Here is a 14,932-nt window from a genome sequence, read left to right as displayed (position 1 = left end):
TACATGGTCCTCGCTTTAGATTGGGGGGCTGCAAAATTTACTACAAATAGGTAAGAAAGGTCTTATAAGCGTATTAGTTATCCACCTCTTTGTCTTATACACCATTAACAAGCATTAACAAGCTGCTTGTTAACACTTACAACTGTTAACAAATATGCTTGTAAGTAAATTAAAAGGCTGATTATTAACACTTACGAGCTGCATGTTAATAGTTAGTTAATGTTATTAAAGGATAACAACAGTTAACTAGCTGTTAGTAATGAATTGTTAACTGCTTATTATGCACTGTTAATACCTAATAAGCACATGTTATTCTAAAGCGTTACCAAGTTTTCTTGTGCTTTCTGGCCGATGATGATGAGATGCACAATTAATCCAATCAGGCTCCAACATAGAAAAATCCAACATGTGATTATGAAACCAAAAAGTTCTTCAAACGTCATCCTGATTAGGCTGTGGGTTTTTCTTGTAATCCTTTGGTTTTTTGTAATCCTTTGTTTTTCTTGTAATCCTTTGTTTTTGTAGTTCCTGTGTGACAGTACAATATCAGGCCACTAGAGTGTGCTCTTTCTCCACGGTGTTGTGTCCTTATGGCTACAGGTGTATTCCATGTAGTTGTTGGACGATAGCCTCATTCATGTGAGTGGCAGTACTATGAAAGCTCATTATTGAGCTGAAATTGGCTCCTGTCTCTGCATCTTCCATTATTAGTCGGTACCTTTCGCTAGGTAGTTTTATAATAATTATGGTCTGTCCTGTCAGCATTAGTCTCATTTCATGCCTATTTGTGTCTTCACTTCTTACACCTTATTAGTTGTTCTTAACTGCCTGACTTAATTATTTTGTCCTTCCTAAGTTTTATGGCAAGCAAGCCTTCCAGGTCTGGGTGGCCTAATTATATGTCGGCTTATTTAGCTAGACTGACTTGGCTTGTCAGGTGCAATTTAGTGGTCTTGTGTGTCTTCGCTGCTGTTTCTATCATTATTAACATTTTCTCTGCTGTCTGTTTCACTTAGGTACTCTTCCTCTAATGTATAGTTTATGGTATTTAGTCAAGTCAAGTCAACGTTATTTATATCGCATTTCATACACAGAGGTCATTCAATGTGCTTTACATAAACAAAAGCAAACAGGAATAGTTGATAAAAGCGTAGAAGGGCAATAGTCAAAGAATAGTTTAAAAAGTAAAGAATAATAATTAATAATAATATAATAAGAAGAAAACTTAAAACACACAAGGTGATAGTACATAAAAAAAATAAAAGGGCAATAATTTAAAAGTGTTTAAAATCTAACTATAGTCATAATCAGGGTTCTAAATTAATACCCGCCAAATGCGGGTAAAAATTCATTTTGGCGGGTGTTAATAAAAACTTACTAGCCAGTTTGGCCGGTGAGGCATGAGGCATTACATAACATGATACATAAGGCTCTGTCATATATCCCACTGGCAGTACTTCCTACATTTCCCATGACCGTAATGCTACGTGATGACGTTTCATACGCCCATTGGCTGTGCGCAGTTTGCAGTGAAACCAGCGCAAGAGGCCATGAAAACGAATGGAGCATCTACCAGAAAACACAAGGAATTAGAAGAACGAACGGAGGCTAATTGAGAACGTGTCTGAGTGTGCAGGAGAGGGAGAGAAAACGAGTGGCAGATTCCAGCTGGCTTGTCATTGTTGATGATAATTGATATCTCCTTTTTATTAAGTTAAGATTATAAGTTAAGATTAAACTAAATGCGGCGGTGGTTGGGACAGACTCATGGGGGCGAGAAGAGGAATGAAGCAGGGGATGAGGATATTGAGAGAAATAAATAGATAGATAGATAGATAGATATCCCAAACATGAAATGAAGTGTTTGCACTTTCTGTGTATATTTTGTGGTATGTATTCATGCCAACAATGTTAATAAAATGATCAAATGCATTCAGTGACACTCATCTCATAAACTCATAATTCTCCTATTTTTACCGGAAAAAAATTGAAAGTTTAAGAAAGTTACCAGCCACATTGGCTGGTGATCAAAAAAGTTAATTTAGAACCCTGGTAACAATAAAAAAAGAAACATAGAAATATGTATTAATTCTTTAAAGCTACTGCATAGGTCATGGTAGGACAACATCCTCCTTGTTCTTAATGATCCCATTCATTACTCGACAGTGGTGACAGTTAAGACCCGCATGCTTAGGTTCCTCGGCCAAGTATATTTGCGTATACAAGGAATTTGGTCTCTGCATTTATCCCATCCGTGATTAAGTGAACACACAGAGCACAGTGAAGACAAAGTGAGGTGAAGCACACACTAACCCGGAGCAGAACACACAGTAAGGTGAAGCACACATACTAACCTGGAGCAGTGAGCTGCCTTGCTACAGCGGCGCTCGGGGAGCAGTGAGGGGTTAGGTGCCTTGCTCAAGGGCACTTCAGCCATTCCTACTGGTCGGGGATCGAACCGGCAACCCGTTGGTTACAAGCCCGAAGCGCTAACCAGTAGGTCATGACTACTGAACAAGGACTATTAAGAGGACGAAGCCCTAACCAGTAGGCCACGACTACCCCAACAAGGACTATTGAGAGGACAATTGAAGGGTTACCTGCACTAATACATGTTTTCTAGGGCATCTTCTATCTCTCAGCTTCCCCTGTGCTATGACCCTCGTGCAGTTGTGCACATTCCGTGTGATAGATGTGCAGTGGTGGACATTACTTGAGTACATTTACTCAATTACTGTACTTAAGTCGCAAATTTCATGTATCTGTACTTTACTTGAGTATTTCAATTTTGTCAAACTTTTTACTTTTACTCCAGTACATTTTGAGGCCAAATATCTTACTATTTACTCCACTACATTTTGTGACAGCTGAAGTACAACTGAAGTTCCTTTTGGAAAAAAGACTGTCCAAATACATGTGTACTTACATGTATATTTTCTATTAAGTGAGCTAGGCTTTAAATAATGGTGTTGCCTAACCTATGTTATTGTCATAACCACCATTTACTGTACCTTGTTTACCCCTTTTCACAATATTGATGTTACCATAACTAGCCTCTTGACGCCATCGAGCAAATGATAGACAATGATAGACAATCTGACACTATCAAACACAAAAGGGAACATCTTGATTTGATCCGAAAGTGTAATTCATTCAACAAAGAAAAATGTGATTACTTTGAAGTATCTAAGATAAGATATCACATTAGTTTGTTTTTAGTTCTTTCTACATACAACAATTATTAGCTTATTTTGTCCTTGAATGGAGGAGAAAGGCTCAATGAATGCCTATGTCTGTGCCGAATCATTTCAACAATAGTAAATGCAACTTTATTAGTCATAATACATTTCAGGACATTTACTTTTGATACTTAAGTACATTTGAAGGCAAGTACTTTTGTACTTCCACTCAAGTGGAAATGTAAAAGGAGGACTTCTACTTTTACTGGAGTAACATTTGAACATGTTGAGAGAAAATGGAATTGAACATTATGTCCAATACTTTAATATGTTGGTTTAATGTGCAGCATTGGGCCCAATATTCAGTATGTGGTTTAATGTTCTGCATTTCTCACTAGGGGGTCACTTTGACACTAAAAGTATGATTCTACGTCTGCACCATGACCCTGTGTGATATCTGTTCTTTTAAACATGATAATGTAAGGCGCCAGAGTGGATATCACTTGCTGTTGTCTATTCTGCGTCAACAGTCATTTTCGTCATTGATTAAGGTAGACTGAATGTCTCCTGGCGTTGCCACAGTCACTGTATGATTATCTATTTCTTACTGTCGGGTACTTAAACCCTGGATGATTCTGTGTCAAGTCAGAGACGCATATTCTGGAGTACACTGTGCTACGGGTGTGCCTCTCTCCTGTATACAGCCTAATAAACCTTGCATCTTGATTTGTACTTTTTCGTGACTGGATCTCATATTTCACTTTGGTATATAATATTTTTACCAACAATGTGTATCTCTACTTTCACTCAAGTACAGGATTTGTGTAATTCATCCACCACTGTAGATGTGTCTGTGCTCCTTTCAAATGACCCCTCTTGGATTCTCTGGTCGTTGTGTTTCAAATGACACCTGTTGGATTCTCTGGTCGTTGCGATGTGTTTTAGTTCTAATGTCTGTATTGAAGATGGTCAATAAAGCTTGACGGCTGGTTCAGGATCAGTGATCAAATGATTTATTGTAGATGATAAAACAATAAATAACAGAACACAGGCTAAATCTCGAACAGTAAAACGGAGCAGTCTAACAGTCAAGGTTGTTATTAGAAGTGGGCTTCTCGAGCTTCCTGACAGAAGATGCTCCTTGAGTCGCTTTCTCAATACGTCTCAGAGTCAAAACCTAAGACAAAGCCTGTTATACTACATGAACGTAAATCATGCCAACGCAACGTGGTTGGTGCCAACTAGTGTACAAAACCGGCTCTGACCAGATGGAAATAACTAGCCCGAACAGAACAACGAGCTATCTCCCTCGGCCCTCGTACATCTGATATAATTATTCTCATAAGAGGAGAAAAAAAGAGTAGGAGATTTGTTCCAGTTAAGTCCCTTTCTCACAGATATGTGGACCTTAAGTCTGTTACAATCACTCACCCATTCATCATTTCATGCACACATTCATTCTTCTCAACATTCAATCCTTTTTTATAAATTTTCATCTAATTAATTTGCTTAATCATACAATACAATAGTGGATGGGCACCTCGCTCATCCTAATCCTATTATTAAGCCTCACTCCTATTCTTTAACACACAGAATCATTTAGAGCCATGCTCTATTAAATTGAGAAGGGAAAGGCGGCCGGAGGATTAACCACTGTAGCGTGTCTCCCTAGGCCCTGGAGTGGGGGAGCGGCCGGGGAATAGGGAATATCACACAACGCCTGCAGGCCATATCAAATGGAAGTTTAAAACTGGTAATATCCAATAGAACATAAGTTGATACAAAGGTCTATCAAATCACAACATTAGCAAGTCAGAAAGGGGAAGATATTGGGAAAAGGTTCCAGTAGGGGCTGGCATAGAAGCAAAGAGGGGGAGTGAGGGTGTGTTTGTGTTTGTGTGAGTGTTTAATGTATAGAAGCACATATACAGTCCATCTGATCAATAGGTTTGTGCCTGGACTCAATTTTATACACTGACCATTTTCTCACCCATTCATTTGTAATGGCCGGTCATTTTTGACCGGGAATACACGATTGTTATGAAAATGATAAAAAAAAAATGTTTTGTGTGTTCAGATGCCCTGTGTTAACAAAGTCATAGAGCCTCATGGCTGTCAGAATAAGTTAACAATATTTTTGAGAGAAAAGAATGGGGGGGGGGGGGGGGGGGGGCGCTGAGGAGGGTGGTTGCCCAGGGCATCATACAAGGTAGGACCGCCACTGAATACACAGATAAGTGTGTGCAATCACAATGAGCCCTTTGTGTTCAACACTGAGCACTCACAAGCAGATCACAAGGAACCCAGAGGATGACAGGGAGCACCCTGAGGCATAATATGGTTCACTTCTGTGTGTGAGACCTTCTCAGTAGCAAGCATAGGCGCTTGCAAAGTAGGCCTATAGAGGGCGCCCACTCCCCACATAGTGATTGATGTGCAAATGAGCGTTATAAAAATGATTATCGCAAGTGAAAGATTAAAAAAAAAACTCCCGAATTCTTTTTTTTTTTACGAGTGCTCGTGCCGCCCTCGGCAAGATGGGGCAGCCGAGGCCTACTGGTTAGGGGTTCGGGCTTGTAACTGAAGGGTTGCGGTTCGATCCTGACCAGTAGCAGTAGGAACAGCTGAAGGGCCCTTAAGCAAGGCACCTAACCCCTCACTGCTCCCCGAGCGCCGCTGTAGCAAGGCAGCTCACTGCTCTGGGTTAGTGTGTGCTTCACCTCACTGTGTGTTCACTAGTTCACGGATGGGATAAATGCAGAGACCAAATTCCTTGTATATGCAACTATTCTTGGCCTATAGACCTGGGGCCATATTCACAAAGCCTTTTATCTTACCACTAGGAGTACTCCTAAATCGCACTAAAAGATTTTAGCTAGGAGTTTTCTCTTAAAAGTTATTCACAAAGCCTTTCAGACCTACTCTTAGTAAGGAAAAATGACAACTCCTAAACTAAGAGTGAGTCTTCGTTGCTATGGATGACGTCATTACTCATGCACGAGCTTGACTGAAGTGACCACCTTGATTGGCTGATGATTGTAACGCGGGAATGATTCAAGGATACAAGGATACAAGGAAGTTTATTGTCACATGCATATAGTTACTGGAAGTAAGAAATGCAGTGAAACTATGTCTGGTGTCAGCCTATTTGTAAATTAATGGGGGGGGGATTCCAAACACCTCCCTTACGATGATGAGTGACAGGTGACAGGTCTGAGAATGCGTGCGCTACACAAGTAGTGCGAAGGACGGAAGATGATGAATAACTGAATAAAAAGGCCTAGCCTAAATGAATAAAGAGTAAGGCAAAACAAATAGCCTAGTAGCCTAATAAAACATAGGCCTACGGATTGATGCAGTAGGCTAGGCTATCTTTGCAACATTATTAAATTAATCTGTCACCATATGCCTACGTTTGCAAAGAGGAGAACATTTTAATTTGATTCACAATGAAACGTTACATTTAATTTACATGTTGACAATGAGTAGTTTTGGTTGTTGTTGGTGGCGTTATAGCATCCCTTTTATGCCTACAATGCAAAATTGTTCCCTCGCGATTGGAAGCTCCTGTTGCGCATACCCATTTCAAAACATCGCAACGTGAAATGACACAAAAAGCTGTTTGTGAATAGGTCTTAGTGAGTTAGGAGTCCTCTCGACTTCTTTTAGGCTGTCCCAGACTTAGGTGCTACTTTTAGGTCTAAAATGCTTCGTGAATTACTTTTAGTGAAAGAGTCCTAAAGTTAGGAGTGACACACCCATTATTTTTAGGAGTTGCTCCTAAATTCGCCACTTAGGAGCTATTTTTAGCCTTAAAATTCTTTGTGAATACGGCCCCTGATTTACATTTTTCATTTACAAGATGCCGCCAAAAACTGCTACTGTGTATATTTTTATTAAACAGATGTTATGTACAATTCCTGACATTATGTTATATTACCTAGATCACATACAACAAAATTAAATCCTAATTTATCAGATAGCTTCTGTCCCATAGGCTAAAGCCTATAAAACTACACTCCTACCTATCGATGATCGCATCAGTTCGATAGCCTATAAAAACTACACTTCTACTTTTATTGAAGATCGCATTCATTCGATAAAACCTTTTCTACTCTATTTACTTGTTGTCTAGTCAGTGAGATATCTGTTTACTTGTTGTCTAGTGAGATATCAGTGTTGTTGTCTAGTGAGATATCTGTTTACTTGTTGTCTAGTGAGATATCTGTGTTGTTGTCAAAGTCAAAGTCAAAGTCAGCTTTATTGTCAATTTCTTCACATGTTCCAGACATACAAAGAGATCGAAATTACGTTTCTCACTATCCCACGGTGAAGACAAGACATGTTTTACCAATTTAAGTCCACAGACAAACATAACATTCAAGTAAACAAAAAAGTAAGTAAATAAGTAAATAAGAGGGCACATATAATAATGAAAAAAAATAAGAGCAGCAAAATTTGGTTGAAATTGTGCATAGACAGTCAATAAAATACTAGTACAAAGTCAGGCCAATAAAAGGCTTGGGTAGTTCTGTTTGATCTAAGTAAGAAAGAAAGTGGCATAGTGGTGCAAGTTATGTAAGAGCAGCAGAAGTGTTGTGTTTTCAGGACAACAACACCAAGTTGTAAAGTGTGCAAGTGTGCAAGTGGAGTAGTGCAGGCGGCCATTGTGGGTCCAATGTCCAGGATGTTATGTAGCTGAGGGTGGAGGGGGGAGAGGAGGGAGAGAGTTCAGCATCCTTACAGCTTGGTGTATGAAGCTGTTGGTGAGTCTGGTAGTGCGGGAGCGCAGGCTTCTGTACCTCTTCCCAGAGGGCAGTAGATCAAACAGATTGTGAGCGGGGTGACTTGCATCACTCACAATTTTGGTCGCCTTGCGGGTGAGGTGGGTGGTGTCAATGTCCTTCAGGGAGGGGAGTGAAGCACCAATAATCCTTCCAGCTGTGTTCACTATGCGCTGCAGGGCTTTCCTGTTGTATTCAGTGCAGCTTCCGCCCCACACAGCGATACAGCTGGAGAGGATGCTCTCAATGGTGCCTCAGTAGAATGTGGTCATGATGGCTGGTGGAGCACTTGCTCGCCTGAGTTTCCGCAGGAAGTACAGGCGGCGCTGAGCTCTCTTCGCCAGTGATGCAGTGTTGGTGGTATCTGAGATATCTGGTGGTGATATATGAGATATCTGTTTACTTGTTGTCTAGTGAGATATCTGTGTTGTTGTCTAGTGTTGCTGTTTACTTGTTGTCTAGTGAGATATCTGTGTTGTTGCCTAGTGATATCTGTGTTGATGTCTAGTGAGATATCTGTTTACTTGTTGTCTAGTGAGATATCTGTGTTGTTGTCTAGTGATATCTGTGTTGATGTCTAATGAGATATCTGTTTACTTGTTGTCTAGTGAGATATCTGTGTTGTTGTCTAGTGATATCTGTGTTGTTGTCTAGTGAGATATCTGTGTTGTTGTCTAGTGATATCTGTGTTGTTGTCTAGTGAGATATCTGTTTACTTGTTGTCTAGTGAGATATCTGTTTACTTGTTGTGCAGTAGAAGCGGAAGAGTGAACTGAGGAAAGGGGCAAGGTGGCGGAGTTGCCATGACAACTGAGGAGGAACAAGGCACTGAGAGCGACAGAGAAACGGATTTGGCTTCACTTCCTGTGCAGAGATGCAGATGAGTTTCACTGTCTGAATTGTCAGTTGTGACGGTCAAAACAGTGAGAGACCATTTTTTATGGTCTTTGATAATGGTCGGAATCTTGCAAATGCATGTGATACAAAAAAGTCCAAAAGTACCTCACTCTTTTCAGCCACTGACTGACAGGCTCCAAATATCATGGCACTTGTGCTGCTACTGAGTGGGGCCATGCAGACCAACCAAAGTATTTTGCTTCATATTTGTAAAGAGAGAGTTTTAAACGAGTGTGCCGTCAATTAACTGTATATATATATATATATATATATATATATATAACTGTATATATAACTATATACAGTATACAGTCTAGGGTTCAGTCAATGCAGTATCTTACTCTTTTTCTGGTCACCGACATCTTGCAAGGGGAAATTCCCTACAAGCTTTTTAACCGAATGCTGTCATTGGATACAAAAGGAGAGATTGATGATCAACTTGAACAGACTTTTTCCTCGTAAGATAAACACTGGGTCATTCTGAGCTCAGGGCATGTAGCCTGATATTTAATAGGCTACTCATAGGCCATACATCAGCTGGAGGCAGAGAGTGAGGGAATGAATGAATGAGGGGGCTGATGCTGATAGTATAATAATGGGGGTGGGGGGGGCAGGCTGGTAATTTAGTACTGGGGTGGGGGGGCAGGCTGATAGTTTAGTAGTAGGGGGGGGGGGGGGGCTGACAGTTTAATAAGGGGGCTGATGAGGGGGGTAAGGCTGATAGTTTAATAATGGGGAGGGCATGCTGATAGTTTAATAATGGGGGGGGGGGGGGGGCAGGCTGGTAATTTAATAGTAATTTTTAGTCCCATGGGCCTCAGTGTCAGAGTGTGCTGACTCAGACTCCTCGAACATGTTGGGCACAATCGTCACTGTTGAGAGCAGGACGTCCTTATCTGGTCAGCTGAGAGCTCTAATCTGAGGCAGTAGATGTCCTCCCTACCGGCGCATCCTGTCTCGCCTGCTGGCACCACTCAAATGTAGCCGGGCGGGAGACCTTGAGCTTATCTCACTCAAGAGGCCCAAGAATGTGTGTTTGTGTCTCGTAATGTGTTTTTGTGTGCAGAATGTTCACTTTGTGTCTCGTAATGTTACACAGACTCCTCGATTACAGCAGGCCAGTTAATAAATGATGAGTATGAATAATGGTTGAGTTGGTTACATTGTTTGCAGCTTTCAATGAAACTTGTCATATACAGTACATGCAATTCTCAGTGCATGTATATTTTGCTTCAAACTAAATACAATTCATCAGCCTGTCAAGTCTCATATTTATGAGTTTATGATATTTATGATATGTGTGTGTGTGTTTATTCAGACATCATAACATAAACATAATGGAATTCTTCTTACATCCTATAATGGAGTTCTTCTTACATTCCATAATGGAGGGGAGTTCTTCTTACATTCCATAATGGAGTTCTTCTTTTACACTCCCAAACTTGTGTGTGAAGCCCTGCACCTGCACCTGGAAAGTAACCATGTCAGCATAAACCAGCTCCAGACAAAGAGCTAGTGTGCTGGGGAACCTCCTCAGCCCATTTCTCACAAGCAAAGATATTAAAGGTAGACTTGGCAGTTTCATGTATTTTGAAACTGTCCCCCCCCCCCAGAGTTGCAATATGTTATATATTTATATTTAAGGGTCCAAACTGTGAAACTGCGGGAATCCGTTTGTTTTTGTTCTTTTTTTTTTCTCCACCTAAATGTGTTTGTGCAGCAAAATCCGTAAGGCTCAGAAATGTGAAATGTGACACTCAGACCGACAGACAGACAGACACTCAGACAAACATTCCAACAGACTCTCACTCAGACAAATAGACACTGAGACATAGTGCACCTTTAAATGTGAGACCATCACTCATAAAGGGGAGGCGCGTGCTGACCATCTAAAAGATGATGCCGCTAATCAAAGCGTCAGGAACAGGGAGACCCTTTTTGGACATGGGTATCTGGAAGCCCAGAAAGGCTTTTCGTAAGAGTTAGTAAGGCAACACCTGTAGGTGGAGTCATTTGAGAGGTTCTAATGACAGTATATCTGTAGGTGAAGTCATTTGAGAGGTTCTAATGACAGTATATCTGTAGGTGGAGTCATTTGAGAGGTTCTAATGACAGTATATCTGTAGGTAGACTGGTAGGGGTCAAAGAGAGGCTGGGATGTGCTGCTGGACCAACCGCTCAAAGCACTTGGTGGTCTGGTGGAAGTGCCACAGGGTGATTGTGATCACTCATGTGAATAGTTGATAATGACCATCTGATCCTTCTAGAAGGTTCCGCAGGCCTCTGCTGTATCTAAGAGGCTGATAACCACTGATTACGCCCATACAATCGGGTGATAACCACTGATAACGCCCATAAAATTGGGTGATAAGGTTGGAAGCGAGCTATGCGACCCCAAGATACATTCTGGTTCATGCTGTTGGTGTTTTACTGGCAACAATAAAACAATTTTGCACCAAACTCCGCCTGTTTAAAGATTGGACTTTGTTCTCAACACAGTTTATTCACAGTGAGTTTTGTCAGAAGTCATGAACTCAATGTTTTATTTATCAACTAACCTTTGTGCTATTTTTACCCTGGCACTATAGCCAGTAGAGGCCAGGATAGCAATAATGTTCTATGGTGTGGGGTCGTCTACGCTCATTACACATCATGGGGAGAGACAGATGGTTATAGTAACACAATAGAGGAGAAAAGATGCCATGAGCTGAGAGGAGAGGAGAAAAGAAGAAAACAGAAGAGAAGAGAGAGGAGAAGAGGAGAGAGGAGAGAAGAGAGGAGAGAAGAGAAGAGAGAGGAGAGGAGAAGGCAGATGTTATAGTGACACAATAGAGGAATTAAATGTTAAATGAGAAGAATTTCGTTTGTGTTGTGATGCTTCCTCGTTATTATTCACCAAAATGTTTTAGAATAATAAAACTCTTACCGGCTAGCCTAGAAACATTCGGATGTTATTCACTACTACTAATTTACCAGTTGGAATAATAAAACGTTTATTTCCTACATACTGTATACACTGTACTATACCATATACTACTTTGATTTTGCAGCCAAAGGAGGGAGTTGGGTTAAGTTATCCAATTCGGGAGGGAAAAACGTCCTCTTTATCGAACGACCAGACAAGAAAAACCCTTTTAACACTTCCTTAGTGGAAGTAGTTTTTTTTACAAGAATAAAAAATAATACAAAAATATAAGATACAAAACACCATATGTGATTGAGAAAAATGAAAAATAAGAAATAAAAGTGAATTACAGGCAGGTTATAAGATAAAGTAAAAGAAAATGATCAAATATTCAAATTCACATGGGGAAAATCCCTATTCTGTCTCCCTATGTAGGTCTACACCCATATCTATAGATGCCACATGCTTATGTCTACACCCATATCTATATATGCCATGTTACCACATGCTTATGTCTACACCCATATCTATATATGCCACATGCTTATGTCTACACCCATATCTATATATGCCACATGCTTATGTCTACACCCATATCTATATATGCCATGTTACCACATGCTTATGTCTAATTGGCAGTTTTATTACCTTTTTTTCACACAGCTTTCAGACACAGCCAGGTGATCTGACCATGCTATGACCTCCATGTCTGCAACAGTAGCGCTTGTTTCCTGTGTATCGTTGCCCTAATAATGCGCATGCTTTCCTATCGTTGCCCTAATAATGCGCATGCTTTCCTATCGTTGCCCTAATAATGCTTTCCTATCGTTGCCCTAATAATGCGCATGCTTTCCTATCGTTGCCCTAATAATGCACATGCTTTCCTATCGTTGCCCTAATAATGCACATGCTTTCCTGTCGTTGCCCTAATAATGCTTTCCTATCGTTGCCCTAATAATGCTTTCCTATCGTTGCCCTAATAATGCTTTCCTATCGTTGCCCTAATAATGCGCATGCTTTCCTATCGTTGCCCTAATAATGCTTTCCTATCGTTGCCCTAATAATGCGCATGCTTTCCTATCGTTGCCCTAATAATGCTTTCCTATCGTTGCCCTAATAATGCGCATGCTTTCCTATCGTTGCCCTAATAATGCGCATGCTTTCCTATCGTTGCCCTAATAATGCTTTCCTATCGTTGCCCTAATAATGCGCATGCTTTCCTATCGTTGCCCTAATAATGCTTTCCTATCGTTGCCCTAATAATGCGCATGCTTTCCTATCGTTGCCCTAATAATGCGCATGCTTTCCTATCGTTGCCCTAATAATGCGCATGCTTTCCTATCGTTGCCCTAATAATGCACATGCTTTCCTGTCGTCCTGTAGCGACTACGCTAAGATAAAGCTAACCGGGCCGTTTCTAGATTAGGACAATGGCTGGGTCGGCTATAAAACACTTTGGCTCACTCATCCAACTCTAGGGACTGCGGCGAGTGACCCAATTTCACCTAGGGGTGGCGTATTCCTTTAAGCAGAGTTACACTTTAAGCATGATTACACTTTGCACAGAGTTACACTTTAAGCAGTTTACTGTTTGTGTATTACTGGTCAAATTGAGTTCTAAAAGGTACAAACTTTATTTCCTTCATAACTTTGCTATTATCCCTTTTACTTCAAATTGTTTATTTATTCATTCATTCAAACAAAGTATGGTATATAAAAACACAATCTTGTTTTCAAGGCCTCTTGTAGCGTTGGCAGATAAATTTTTCGCCAAATGCTTTAACAGTGATGGTAAGAATGCCAGGGTATATAAGAACTAGCAAGGGCCAAAGGCTGAAATTTAACCCAGCTACAATTTGTAAGGTATCAACAATATCAAGTTAATGGTACAGATGTATGGTCTACAATTAAATATTCATTAAAAATGTCTCAATAGAGGATGTTTTACAGCGTGATCTGCAGGCGACTTGTCCACCTCATAGGCATGCACCCTGCGGGCTCCGTGTTGAAGAGCCTGTCTTAGACTGATTCAAAAAAGTGATGTTGATTAGGCCTATTATGACATTGAATTAAAGCATTATGAACATGAGAAGAAAGCTGGCGACTACACCGCTCCGTCCGGCATCTTTTGTCCTGTGTTTGTTATTTTTTAAATGTATTTGTCATGTCTTGTTGTCACGGGTACGCTGGCGACTACGCCGCTCCGTCCGACATCTTTATTTTTTAAGCGACCTTGGGTGTCTTGAAAGGCGCTTTTTAAATAAAATGTATTATTATTATTATTATTATTAATTACAGAGTATTTTGGGCTGTGATGATTGCTATACACACCTACAGTATAGTAAAGTATAGTGTGGGAAGCATCCATGGTGGGGTGATCAATGTAAAGAGGCAGATAAGAATGTGGAAGAAATGTACCCACACCAATGAATGGGCCTAACTGGAGTCTGAGATAAAGTGTGTCTTTATAGTTTGTAGGTTTAATACATATCTGCAGAGAGGTCACATATGCATCAGAAAAAATTGTGCACCACAAGACAACCTTTCATTCACAGAGATATTTATATCAAAGAGAAGCAGAACAAAGTGGGGTGAGGATCTGATCACCTTAGTTTCAATTCTGTATGTCTGGAACATATGCAGATTTCTGAAAATAATTATCAGCAAACTGATTTGATGAAATATTATGAATATTTAAACCAATACAGGCTGTAGTGGGGAGTCATAGGACAGGTAGATACTGGAGGGAGGGGTTCCATCGGTAATATAACTTCTAGATGAAATAAGAGGATGATTAAAAGAGAGTGGAGTTGAAATAAGGGGATGATTAAAAGAGTGGAGTTGTCCAATGACAGTGGAGTTGTCCAATGAGAGTGGAGAGTGGAGTTGTCCAATGAGACTGGAGTTGTCCAATGAGAGTGGAGAGTGGAGTTGTCAAATACGTCGTCATATGTCAAATGTATTGAGATCAGAAATGGACATATTAGGTAAAAGTAGGCCTATGTTAGAAGTTGAGGTCAAGAGTAAGAGAAATGTTATCTTTAAAAAAAAAAGGATACCGATACCTGAAATATGTCAGCCTAATATTCATGATTTAGCCTAATACTAGTAGGCCTAATAAAGCGCTCCAGACGATGGCAGCATTGTAACCACAAGGATACCAACTG

General features: G+C 40.3%; 1 long non-coding RNA gene across 1 annotated transcript; it reads left to right on the top strand.

Moving 5' to 3' along the window:
- Positions 1-10,614: 10,614 nt before the first annotated feature.
- On the top strand, positions 10,615-11,320 carry LOC121685780. Its single transcript, XR_006023442.1, has 2 exons — positions 10,615-10,863; positions 10,905-11,320. It is a non-coding gene; the product is annotated as an uncharacterized LOC121685780 (long non-coding RNA).
- Positions 11,321-14,932: the final 3,612 nt, after the last annotated feature.

Source organism: Alosa sapidissima, chromosome 16 (assembly GCF_018492685.1).
Source record: "Alosa sapidissima isolate fAloSap1 chromosome 16, fAloSap1.pri, whole genome shotgun sequence".
Classification (NCBI taxonomy): domain Eukaryota; kingdom Metazoa; phylum Chordata; class Actinopteri; order Clupeiformes; family Clupeidae; genus Alosa; species Alosa sapidissima.
The sequence above is the reverse complement of the archived record's forward strand: the minus strand, read 5'-3'. Positions and strand labels throughout refer to the sequence as shown.